Genomic DNA, 14,399 nt, shown 5'->3' on the forward strand with positions numbered 1-14,399 from the left:
TTCCCTACATATTAATCACATTATGTGATGCAATATCTCAAACACCCTTTAGTATTTCTACTAAGCATATTATGGCTAAATAGGTGAATTAATGTGAGAAAATGAGGGTTTTAAGAGTTGGAGGATAGCACAATGAACCCAAAAATATAGCTATTGATGGGCCCCATCATCACCCCCTGTTGAAGGTGTTTCTCACCCTTTGAGAAACTCAGTCATTGACATGAAGCTCATTCATGGCCCTGGTGTCCTCTCTAACATCCCAAGGCACCTCAAATGGTGTGCCTTCTTGTGGATAGAAACCTAAATTTGCCTCTATCTATGTCTATTCCTTTTGTTCTTCTACTTGGTTTCTTCTTTCTTGTAGGCCCAACAGTAAGGTAGGATTGAGATTGAGTCCTATCCATTGGATCTTCAACCTTTGCCTAATTATTTTGTATAGTGGGGTTCTTTCCAAGGTATTCCTAAGTCTTTCTAGAGAGTGATACTCTCTGATTTTTAAACTGTGGGGCAGGGCATGCCATCTTCTTTGGCAAGCTTGTAAATTGTTTGTCCCCAACATCTTAAAGGTGTCCTCAAAATGTAGGATAGATTTTTCTTGGCCTCTCATGTACCTAGGTGCCAACTCAAGATCGAAGGAGATGACTTTGTGGTTGCTTATGGTAGCCTTGGGGCTCGCTAATTCTGCTCTGATGTATAAAGGCTCCTTTTCTTATCTTTCCATCCCCCTTTTTACTTCTTAAGCCCTTGTCTCCTCATGGGTCAACTAAGAGGTTAGTGCCATTAATTACATGTCCCCCAACCTGGGGTTGGGGTCCCAAAAATTCATGTATGCGAGGATCATATTTTGCATGTAAAACTCAGCCAGTTTGGACCTATCCTCAATACTTTCCTTGTTGGAAAATTCAATGAATTTTTTATAGTCTTGGAAAGGCAGTGAGCCATAATGTGCCAATGTCTTAATTTGAAACTACAACCACTGCGCCCGGAGGAAAATCGCATAGGATTTGGATGGCTACCTGCATTGTATGGCTTCGATATATAAACTTCCCATAGTGGCAAGTTGTGTCTCTTTTTCTTGTAGCTGCTCTCTTATCCTTGTGTTCTTTTTATTTAGCTACTCCCTCATGACTGAATCTCTCAACCTTAAATTGCTTAATTCCTTTCTAGTTTAATTTACGTTTTCCTCCATGAGGCTCACATCTTCTACCTTTTTGGATTTTTCAATTTGCATCCATCTATGTGTTCTGTCCCTTGTAGAAACTTTGAATAATTTAACACATATTCAATGGAGATTATCCTGATCATGTACTATTGCGGAAAACATACACAATACATAAGCTCCTCTACGTTGATCATCAATATAGCAGCATCAATAACAATAAAACATCAAGAGCATTCACACATTAACACAGTATGTATCCCGGGGAAAGCATCTTGCTAAAAACCCCAACTATCTGTATATTAATGATTGAGTCATGTAACATTACACAGCATAATACTTCTCACAAGTATCTCCACCTCTGTTACACACAATACAGCTCAGATCTGATCTCCAAATCTCTTCCACTGCTTGCCTGCCTCCACTGCTCAATACCTGCTCAAGAACTGATGAGAATAGCTTCCCAAACTCGTTTTTCACTTGCAAAATAGTCACTCACTCTTTGTGGACGTGAGCAAAGGCTAAAATGTGGGCCAAATACGTGAGCAAACTCATTGGCATACTCAATCCTTTGATTGTGCAAGATCTGATGCACAACTATAGTCACAACTGATAGCAATCTGATTCTCTACCACTTGTCCCTGTTGAACTGAACATGCTCTGACATGCAACTGAGTTAACTGATGTATTCATTAGTTGTATTATGAGTTAATAACTTGTGAATTAATTAATAACTAATTCACTCAACTCATCTCTAGTCTATTTTCCAGTTAGACTAAATACAACCAGTTTAACAAAGCTAAACTGAACACAACTCCATCAACTCCACAATCAACTCCACCAAACTCAACTGATTGAGTTCTAATTGAAGTCATGCATGCAACAACTCAACTGACTCATAAGAAAAGCGTATTTCCTTCTGATAGCTGCATGTTCCACTTCTGTAGCTCAAACTGAAGTGCTCCAAGAGAATAAGATTAAGTTTATAGTCCAAATATTATTGTGAGATAATAATATTTGACTTTTCTATTTTTTTGACAGCCAGTCTAAAAATAGACTTTGATCACTTACACTGTGATCACTCACACTTTCATAAAAAATAGAAGTCCATCTATTTTTCCCAACTTGATCAATCATCCATAAACATAGACATGATCCATATGTCTAAAAATAGACATAGTCTAAAAATAGACTTGCGCCAAAAATAGCATGCGGGCCCACTTAGTGAAGGTGAATCTTTTCACTAAGCTCCATCATCTTGTCGCAATCTCAACATCCCTTTCCTTGTCTAGCTCAAAGAAGAGTGGTACACCAAATTTATCAGGTATAATCCTACCTCCCTCAATAAATTTGTAGTAGGATGCTATGTTGGGTTGTGGATTAGGCTCATAAGTTTCTTGTTCCTCTTCTTTTGGAGTTGCTGCCTCTTCCTGTAGCACCTCCTGTTGATCTTGTAGTAGCCTTTGTTTCTCCTGTAGCAACCCCTGTTTCTCTTAACCTACAAAATGATACCGAATACAGAATATGCGAAGAAAAGATACCCAGAACATAGAATAGCAATGATTTTATTATTCAGAGAGTAATGTTCACTTGCCTCTTCGAGGGGGCAACCTCCAATAGAGCAGAGCTCGATTACAAAATAAAACACGATACTCCTCGCAGGGAGTCTCTATCCTTTATATATGACTCATACATGCAATACCATGGGCCAATACCGTGGGTTTTATTAATACCATCTATCTAATACTACGACCCATTTGTAACTAATTGTGGTTCCGTCATTAATTGTGGATTAACCACTTACAATTATTAATATGGGCTTTATTGACTCTTGACTATGACGTGATCCCATTACATAAATAAGGGGGTTAGGGTGGGACCCTAACATGCCCTCCCCCTTAAGACGAGCCTTGTCCTCAAGGCTGAAGCTGCGGAAATTGCTGAAGAATAGTGGCTGGTTCCCAAGTTGCATCTTCCGGAGAGGTGTCTTTCCATTTGACGAGGACTTCCTTAATCATGCGGCCGCGCAGTTGCTTGTCTCGTGTGTCTAGGACCTGTTCGGGTTGAAGCCATATGGACCCTTCTTCGTCCAATTCAGGTAGACTGGTCTGAATTCTACAATTGTTCCCAATAACTTTTTTGAGGCATGAGACATGGAAAACTGGATGGATTTTTGCATTAGGTGGCAAGGCCAACTTGTAGGCCACTTCTCCAATGTGCTGAAGTACTTGATATGGTCCGTAGAATTTGGGAGAGAGTTTCTGACACCCCTTGTCCTTGAGTGATGTTTGCTTATATGGTTGTAGCCGTAAAAAGACCTGATCCCCTTCTTGAAATTGGCGCTCTGAGCGATGTTGGTCTACCTGTTGCTTCATGCGGTTCTGAGCTTGATGAAGATTCTCTCGAAGATGGGCGAGCATAGTTGCGCAGTGTTGTAGGAGTTGATCCATTGCTTGTAATTTTGAGCATCCCTTGAGATACGAAGTAGGTGAAGGTGGGAGTTGACCATATACTGCTTCATAGGGAGTCATTTTGGTGGTGGCATGATAGTTGGTGTTATACCACCATTCAACCAGAGGTAACCACTGTACCCAAAGGTGTTGCTTTTCTGAAGTGAAACACCTAAGGTAGGTTTCTAGACATTTGTTGACGGCTTCGGTTTGACCATCTGTTTGCGGATGGTAGGAAGTACTGAGTTTGAGTTGAGTGCCTTGTATTCTGAAGAGTTCTTGCCAAAAATTATTGGTGAAGATCGAGTCGCGGTCGGACACAATAGAAGTGGGCATGCCATGCAATTTGAAGATCTGATCCATGAAATATTGAGCAACCAAAGTTGGTGTAAACGGGTGGGGTAGGGCGCAGAAATGAGCATACTTCGACAGTCGGTCCACAACCACCATGATGACTGACTTGTTCCCTGACTTCGGAAGACCTGTAATGAAATCCATAGAAACCTCCGTCCAAATTGATGCCGGAATGGGCAATGGTTGTAATGTGCCTGGTGTGTTGACGGTTTCCCCTTTGTGGCGTTGACAGACCTCACATTCTGCTACGAAAGTAAGGATGTCCTTTTTCATGCCTGTCCAAGAAAATGATCTTCTGGTGCGAGCATACGTCTTCTGAAAGCCCGAATGTCCTGCAATGGGAGATGAGTGCAATTCTGCCAAAATGCGACTTTTGAGGGTGGATGTTGGTGATATTACGACTCTGTCCTTGTAGCGAAGAATATCATCCTGCCACGAGTAACCCTTGGTGGAATTTGGATCTACCTGCAATTGAGAAATGAGCTGGGAGAGCCCGGGGTGTGAAAACCATTCCCTGCGAGCCTCGTCAATCCATTCTGGAATGGGGAGGAAATTGCTAGCAGAGTACTTTCCTCCTCAAATTGGCGAGATAATGCATCTGCTACACTATTGTCTTTCCCTTTCTTGTAAATGATCTCATAATCATATCCCAGCATTTTGGCTAGCCATTTATTTTGTTGTGGGGAGGATAGGTATTGCTCCAAAAAATATTTAAGACTGTGATGATCTGTGCGGATTTGGAAACGTCGCCCCAATAAGTAAGGTCGCCAGGTCTCGACTGCATGTAATATGGCCATCATTTCCTTCTCGTAGGTAGATTGGCCCAGATTCCTCCCACTGAGTTGTTGGCTTGTGAAGGCCAACGGTCGCCCTTCCTGCATTAAGACCGCCCCAATACCTGTACCTGAAGCATCACATTCAATGACAAAAGATTTGGTGAAGTCAGGGAGTGCTAAGACTGGAGTGACACACATGGCATTTTTTAGAGCTGTAAAGGCCTGTTGTGCTTCCTCATTCCAGAAGAATGAATTTTTATTTAGGAGTTGGGTGAGGGGCTTCACTATGCGACCATAGTTGCGGACAAATTTACGATAATAGCATGTGAGACCCAAAAATCCTCTCAAGCTCTTCAAGGTCTTAGGTTGAGGCCATTCCTGCATTGCCTGGATCTTTCTGGGGTCCACCTTAACACCTTCATGCCCCACAATGTGGCCCAAATACTCTACTTCTGCCATGCCAAACGAACACTTGGATATCTTGACAAATAATTTATGCTTGCAGAGCAGTTGCAAGAGTAGATCTACATGCTAAAGATGTGCGGCCCAAGTGCAACTATAGATGAGGATGTCATTGAAGAAGACAAGGACAAATTTCCTGAGATATGGTTTGAGAATGTGGTTCATAAGGCTCTGAAAAGTAGAGGGGGCATTACAAAGACCAGATGGCATGACCAGGAATTCATAATGGCCTTCATGAGTTCTGAAAGCAGTCTTGGGGATGTCGACTTCCTTCATGCGAATTTGGTGGTAGCCTGAGCGAAGATCCAGCTTAGTGAAGAATTGAGCCCCATTGAGTTCATCCAGTAAATCATCAACCACCGGGATGGGAAATTTATCTTTGACTGTCAATTTATCGAGGGCCCTGAAGCCGGGACACATCCGCCACTCTCCATCTTTCTTGAGCACCATGACCACGGGGGATGAATAAGGACTAATGCTGGGAGAATGACGCCTGCTTCCAAAAGTTCCTTGATGATTTTTTCTATTTCATTCTTTTGGGTGAACGGATATCTGTATGGGCGCACATTTGGGGGTTGGGCCCCTGGAACCAAGGTGATGCTATGATCATGTTCCCCTCACGAGGGTGGAAGCTCATGAGGCTTGTCAAAGACCGGCAGATGGTTATTTAAAATATGTTGCATCTCAGGATGAATTGGCAGATGCTTTGTTTCGACTGCCTGGATGGTATTAAATTGAGCTACAACTCCATGATTGCCCTTTTTTTATCAATTTTTCCATTCTATGCGAGCTGATGATAGAGGGGGCTCCCGCCTGGAGTCCACGGAGGGTATGTGTGTATTTTTTCTGCTTAAAACTCATATATAATTCTTGGAAATCCATTGTGATTGGCCCAAGAGTGCGGAGCCATTCAGCGCCGAGGACAATGTCGCAACCCCCCATGTGTATGGCAAACATGTGGGTTTTCAACTGATAATCCCCCATTTGAAGTTTGAAATTTTCACAGTGGCCTTCACATTTCATTGTGCCTCCATCCGCAATTTGAACTTGGAAGTTAGAAACTGCGCGTACAAAACAATGCATTTCTTCTGCGAATTTTTGATGGATGAAATTATGTGTACTTCCACTATCAATCAAAACTACTACTGGGCGATGTTTAATAAAACCTCTGATTTTGAGAGTTTGAGGGGAAGAAATCCCTGCCAACGCATGCAGCGAAACAACTAGTTCGTCAGGGACATTGTCCTGTTGGTTGTCTTCTTCTAGCGCCTCATGGTCCTCAAGTGGTGGATCTTCCTATGTTGAGCTGTAGTTAGTGGCATCTATTTGAAAAAATTTGGGCTCCTTGAATTTATGACCTGGGGAGTATTTTTCATCACAGTAGTAACATAGTCCTTGCTTTCTTCTTTCGACCATTTCCGCAGGTGACACCTTTTGGACCTTAAGTGTTTGAGTCATGTTGTGAGCCTGTGGGGGGCGACCTTTAGCGGAGAAATTTGGGCGACTGTATTGGGCTGCTAATGCACGTTCCACGTTACGAGCTACCTTGCAAGCCTCCGTCCATGTGGGAGGGTGGTGCAGTAGAACTTGAGCTTTGATGGCTTCTTTAAGACCGCTGATAAAACATTCCGTGTAGAACGCATCTGAGAGACCCCAAGTGCGGAAGGCTAAGGCTTCAAAAGCTGTAATATATTCATCCACTGTACCAGTCTGTCGGAGCTTAGTAAGACGACCCAAAAAAGAGTCCTCCTGTTCAAAGCGGCCTTGAAGAGATTTTGTAAATTGGGTCTAAGTCCTAAAAGGTCCATTGCAACATTGATGCCATTCCCACCATTGCCACCTTTCATTGTCCAAGTACATGCTCCCCAACATAAGCTGAGTCGCATCATCTAAGATACGATTCAGTTTGAAATACTGGTCCATTTGTGCTATCCATGCCGATGGGTGAGAACCGTCAAATTTATGCATATCCAACTTGGGAGGTCGCTGACTGGGTGGTTGGTGGGTGTGCCAGACATGACGAGAGTGGCTAGACTCACCCTCATTGTATCCATGCCATTATACGCCTCCTCGTGGGCTTGCTCCTTGTCCTTCGGGATGAGTTGCGCGACCTGGCTACTTAGTCCGTTAAGCTGAAGGCTGAGGGTGTGCATGGATTCTTCAATTTTGTCCATCCTTTCATTGGCCATCGCTTGAGCTCTAGTTTCTACCATACACCAACCTGATGAAAATTTGGGACCGCCTAAAAATTTTCACTAATAATTGAATGGTACCCCCGTGCTCAGCTCGTCGTCCTGATTCTGATGGGCTAGATCACCAATAAGCACCTTGGAAGATCTCAGACTCTTTTTTTTTTTTTTTGAAAACTCCTAACGGAGTTTTACTCCTTCCTTATCAATACTCCAGTGGCCAAATCCTCAAAATGTCAATGTGGCCAAAAGTCTTGCGAAAATTATACCCCGGTATAGGAACCCTTCACAACGACTCCGATCTGGTGGATCTGAGAGATCTGATGGCGGAACAGACTGCTTCTACGGATCTGATGGATCTAATAGATCGGAATGGCTGATCTGCGAACTCGAGATTGCGGGACTGATATCTGCTGCTGCTGCACCCTTTTGCACAAGCGGGTCTAGAAGAGATGCTGTGTGATCCCCTGATAGAAAAAGGGAACTATGGTCTTGAGGAGTGTCAGGTGCTACAGATCGCAATATACATAAGGGTCTGGCAGTAGTACTCGGCCCAATGTTTCAGGGCTGTAACTAAGGAGGATCGACCGTACCCTTAGCCGTACAACTCGACTACCCTATCGTACGAGCGAGTAATCTCCCCGAGTGCTATTCTCGGTGTATTGTAGCCGCAAGATGGCCGACGGTTTATCTATGGCGAGGTTTCAAGGGAGCCTAGGGGGCTTCCAATATACCCAGAGGGTACGTGGAAGACAATCTGTGCGCGGTTCTGTCTAATGCGCTACTACTCGAAGGGGTACCCACAGGGGTTACAAGGGAGTCCAATAGACGTGACCACCTCTTGTATTTCCTGCATGCATGCCTCCCCAAATCCGCAGGTTTATGCGCTCAACGACAAATCTCGTGGTTTAAAGACGCCGGAACACGTCTCTAGCCAAAAAAGTTTTGCTAAGAAATGGAGATCCCACCGGCCCTGGAAAGTGCTCTGATACCACTTGTTATGCTCTTAACCTACAAAATGATACCCAATATAGAATATGCGAAGAAAAGATACCCAGAACACAGAATATAAATGATTTTATTATTCAGAGAGTAATGTTCACTTGCCTCTTCGAGGGGGCAACCTCCAATAGAGTAGAGCTCGACTACAAAATAAAACACGATACTCCTCGCAGGGAGTCTCTATCCTTTCTATATGACTCATACATGCAATACCACGGGCCAATACCATGGGTTTTATTAATACCATCTATCTAATACTACGGCCTATTTGCAACTAACTGTGGTTCCGTCATTAATTGTGGATTAACCACTTACAATTATTAATATGGGCTTTATTGACTCTTGACTATGACGTGATCCCATTACATAAATAAGGGGGTTAGGGTGGGACCCTAACAGATGCTATGTTGGGTTGTGGATTAGGCTCATAAGTTTCTTGTTCCTCTTCTTTTGGAATTGCTGCCTCTTCCTGTAGCACCTCCTGTTGCTCTTGTAGTAGCCTTTGTTTCTCCTGTAGCAATCCCTGTTTCTCTTGTAGCTATTTTTTTGCCTCGTGTAACAAGGAAGCTTGTATCTTGAACCTTTTAAATATGAATTCTCTAGTGGTGGTCCTCTCCATGGGTATCACAGGTTAGTTAGTATAGGCCTTAGAAGTGGTAACTTCCTCAATCTTTACCTCACTAGTCCCACTTCTTCATTTTTTCTTGTTGATTCATCAATGGTGATATGGATTTTTGAAGGAGGCTGATGCTTCCCTTGCCTTATCCTCGAGATTTTTATTGTTTTAAAGTATATGGTGCCTTGCCTTGGCATCTTCCTTTTGGGCTTGACAGTTGTGCCATGTGTGGCCAATGTGGCAGCTACTTCTTTCTCTGTGTTTCCTAGTGAAAAGATTATTTTATTGCCTTCCTTACTTATCTTTTGAGGTTTAGAGGGCACCTTAGGGTTCTCCTCCTTTGATTATTTATTCTCTCTTTCCTTTCTTTCCTCTGTTTCTGTTGCCTCCTATTCTTTCTTGGTTTTTGATTCCTCCTTCTCTTCCCTACACCAAGGAAAATTTTAAGGATGGAAAATTTTCTTGAAGTTTAAAAACATTGGCGAATCTCACTAATCCCTAATATGCAAAATAAAATATTTATTGATATATTTGTAAAATTATTCAAATTTATAATGATTTTATATATAGCCTCTATATAATGTTGGTGATTTTTAAGGTAAAATAATTTTATATTCTAAAATTTGGGCGAATCATCTTTTATAAAAATTGGAAATTGACAAATCTTTTTTGTTGAAAAATCATGGAAAATTAGCCTGCTAGGCGAACATTAGCCCTAAAATTTTCCATGTGGACCCTACCCCCAATACTAGAGGCTTGTGTTCTTTGTTGCTGTGTGGAGGTAAAGGCTTGTGTTTCATTAAAAATTTACCTTTCCATGTCCAAAAAATCAATCCATAGCACTGGGTTCCTTAGGTGGATTAACACATCCATAACAATTATCTTAATGAGGCCATGGTGGGAAATGTGTTGGTATTTCCCTTCCATCACTTTTTGGCTCATTTCAATGATATACTGCAAGAGAAAATGTGGAACACTGAGTCTCTGTGGAATGGGTAATTCTGCTTTGAACCTTAGAACATGGAGCATCCTAAAATGGTAGGCATACACAATGCTCAACCTCCCCTCACAAGATATGTATTTGAGGATGTGATAGGCTACTTCAAATCAGGGGTAAGGTAGGCTCTCTCTTTTCAATGCATTTTTATCTTCTACACGCTTTTCTTTATGAATGAAGATTTTTTTCCTAGTTGTAACAATTACTTCTTTATCCTCCTTGATCCATCGAACTCCCAAGGTTAGGGTAATCACTTTGCTTATAAGCTCAACATTTAAAGAGATGGAAAGTCCTCTAACAATAGTAGTGGCACTATTTTCTCCCTGAGAATTTAGTGCCATGGAAAACTCTTGAGTTATCTTATCGTCATACCCATTCAATTGTTCAAAGAAGCCCACCTATTGATGTCTTAGAAAAATTTCTACCACATGAGGATGTTAACGGATTCTTATCGTGTATGTGGGTTCCCGCTATTTTGGGAAGTTTTAGTGTCTACAGATAAACGCTTAAACCCCTAGACTAGTAGCTAAGTCTAGAACAACAGTGCAAAGCATTCTCTACTTTTCCTATGACCAATAGATATAATAAGAGGAAAAGAAGCCTACTTGTAGCTTTCTCTTGCTCCTTATCTCCCTTGACCAACTCTGTTGCTCCTCTTCATACTTAATCCGCTTGAAGAGTACCCGCAAACAGACAAAAGGCAATAACCAATCAAAGTATATGATAATGATCTATTTATTAAACATAGCATGGAATCAAGTACATGATACACATATGAAAGCATAAATGAATAACACAAGAATATGGAAATATCTTTGAACACTTTATGAGTAAAAGGAAGAGTTACAACCCATTGCTCGATTCAGCATCACTCCTCCAGTTCAATCCCATCCTCTCCTCATAACAAGCAAGACATTTTGACATCATTACAATACTTGCAATCAACTCAAGTCTCATACTAATAGCATCTCACTATAATTCAATAATTTCTAGCCCAGCCAGCCCCTGATCACTTAGATGAGTGGTCTTCTTATAGGTGAATGAAGGGAGTTATGCCATAAATGGTGATAATGAATGAACTCCCAAACTTAGAATTTAGTTCCATGGAGGAAGGGATAAGGGATTTATTCTCATTAACTCCCTTCCTCATCCAAATACGAGCTCAAAGGAGTAGATAGGTTTGAGAAACTTCTAGAGGCATCCAATGGATAAGGAATCTTTCAAACCCTCACAAAAATTCACTCAAATTCACCCAGTGCAGGCCAAAGAGGGACCAAGTGTGCTGCATAGCACCCTATCAGTGTATGGTTTGCTTGCAACGCACCCTAATGAAGGCCTACCTGCACTGATCTTCTTAGAGGCAGTTTTTGGATGATTCTAGTCATGAAACTTCTTGGGAAGCTATGCATTTGGATGGTTGACTTCTTTAGGGAATGTAACAAATGAATTAGGGTTTGATGGGCCCTGATAGTACTGATTTGTAGGTTGGGGTGTTGGGGTTGATGTGCCAAAATAGATCTGTAACAGTTGCCCCCTAAAGAATGAAGTTGTAAAATATGTATGTTGAGTGAAATGTTTTATCATGTGGAGAGGAGGTTTCGAAGCAGAAGGCATACCCATGCTCAGCTTATAAACTTTCATTACATGTACAAATATAGTCGTCTACAGATATAGACCCATGAATGGATGACCATGAATGTAAGGCCATTGTACATTTGATTTAGTACTCCTGAAAACATCGCAACCCAAATGGATGAAACTAGATCCAGGGTCTTCAATCTCATTCAATCTTTCGCTCAAGTACAAGTCTAACCATGTGAATAGATGATCTATAGTCAAACATGGGAATACATCATCTGATTACCAACTAATGATGTAAGTTGTTAACAAATGCGAGAGGAATCACCGATAAATGATGATGACCCTCAAGGTACTACAGTACATTTCACATTGTGTGAATAAATTTTTTGATGTCGAACAACATACAAATTCTTTCAGTCGAAGGCCAGTGATGTCAACCTATCACCGGAAGCGAAAAACCTGCATTGATGTATGCAAGACTCAAGGTACTGAAGGGGTGTTTTTAAGTCAACTTCTTGGATAATGCGCTGATGTCGACAAGAAGCGACTCGTCGCAGGAGGGCCTTGATGTATCCCACATCAATGACACGAAATGAGGTAAATGATTTTGGAGATGAAAAATCAACTGACGACACAAGGTTCAGGAATGGCGGTCATGAAAATGAAGGTTTACGGTATTGCAAAGGATGAAGTTTGAACTGAATGACTTCTCTTGAACATGTCGACGACACTAAGATGAATTGGTAGCATTGACCCAAAAAAAAGTAATGGATGGTATGATAGACCAATGGTGTGATAACCATCAAGCTGAATGACCCAACCCACATAGTCACGGTGATGAGGTGAAAGTGTCATGTTCAAGAGTGACTTGCTACCATAAAGTGTTTTCCCCTTTTTCCAATTTTCCCTAGTCATTGCTGACCAGTACCTCTTTATTTTTAATCAATCTTGAGGAGGATAACATATGCTTGTTGTATAATTTCACCCTTCGGGTGAATCCATCGCTATTTGATGTTTTAACGAGTCTAGCGAAGGTGAAACTTGGTCTTGTCTAGATGGACAAGTTTGTCGCTATTTGATGTTTTTAACGAGTTTAACGACAAAGATAACTCGGTCCTTTTCATGTTTAGAGAGTTTGAAAAAGGAAAAAAAGAAAACTCCACAAGTTCTTTTTCGTAAATTAATTTCTCAAGTCCGAAAAAGCATAAAATAATACAAGAGAGATATCATTTCCAATCCGTTAATGAGCTGGAAAGGACAAGCGCTCGGAAATCTTTTCATATTTAGAGAGTCTGAAAAGAGCTTAAAGAGGACTCCACTTTGAGGAACGAGTGGTGTGTAGGGTAGCAACTGGTTCCGATGATGTTGGAACTTCTCAAAACATGTTGATTTATGTGAAGAGGCTGGCTAATAAGACCACTCATTGCAACTATTCGACAAAGAAGGTAAAACAACCAAGTGAAAGCGTATGATCGACCAAAGAGATGGTGGTGATGGAATGAAAACAACCAAGGCTCGTCTAACAAAAGAGGCTGATAGAATGGCAATCACGAGGGCTAAAAATGGAAATGGGTTCATTTTTACACAAACTTGAACCATAGGGAAATATGCTTGGATTCAGTTTCAGGTTTACACAAGCTTGAAACGAAAAAATATGCTTGGATTTAGTTTCATTTTTAGACAAGCTTGAAATGAAGAAATATGCTTGAAAATAGTTTACATACCCCCAACATGATGAAAGTGAGAGTCTTCTGTAACCAAATGGAAGTCACTGCAGTGAAGCAGGACGGTTATCCAACACCTTTTCGGTTTTTTCCAGATAGGGACAAAGGTGAATGGGTTGATTCCATTCACATAACCTACAGGGAAACTTAACTTTACCACTAGATTCATGCCCCCCAAGCTTCATTACATTCACCTAAGTAGACTACTCGTGGCTATCAAGTGGATGGAATGAAGGTTCATTTACGAGATCAAGTGAAAGACTCGACTAGGATTCTACGAGATCTACTCAAAGACTCAACTTGGAACTTGGGACCTTGTTTCATTTTATTATGAGCTTGACACAAGACAAGGAACTCTGCTCAGGTTCCTTGTTTCATATTTTAATGAGCTTGACACAAGACAAGGAACTATGCTCATGGACTTGTTTCATTTTTTAACGAGGTTGACACAGTAAAAGAACTATCCTCATTGGCCTGTTTCATTTTCTAATGAGGTTGACATAGTAAAAGAACTATCCTCATCTTCCTTGTTTCATTTTTAACGAGGTTGACACAAGACAAGGAACTATCCTCATAGACCCTTGTTTCATTTTTGAACAAAGTTGACACAAGAGAACGAACTATCCTCGGGAGCTGTTTCATTTTTTAATGAGGTTGACACAGTAAAAGAACTATCCTCAGGGACCCTTGTTTCATTTTTTAATGAGGTTGACACAAGACAACAACTATCCTCAGAGGAGTTGTTTCATTTTTTAATGAGGTTGACACAGTAAAAGAACTATCCTCATGGACCCTTGTTTCATTTTTTAACGAGCTTGACACAAGACAAACAACTATGCTCATGGGCCTGTTTTATTTTTTAACGAGGTTGACATAGTAAAATAACTATCCTCATTGGTCTGTTTCATTTTTTAATGAGGTTGACAGAGTAAAAGAACTATCCTCATACCCTTGGATCACAACTCATAAGAAGTCATGAAGGAGAGATCGGGTTCCAATGCCCCTAGTACATGATGTACAACATCACTGAATTGAACGTCAGTTGATGTAGGTATGGAATGGGTTGCCACATAATTAACCCGTGGCGGA

Source organism: Pinus tabuliformis, chromosome 6 (assembly GCF_031772625.1).
Source record: "Pinus tabuliformis cultivar Carrire ecotype Pingquan chromosome 6, CPIR1, whole genome shotgun sequence".
Taxonomy (NCBI): Eukaryota; Viridiplantae; Streptophyta; class Pinopsida; order Pinales; family Pinaceae; genus Pinus; species Pinus tabuliformis.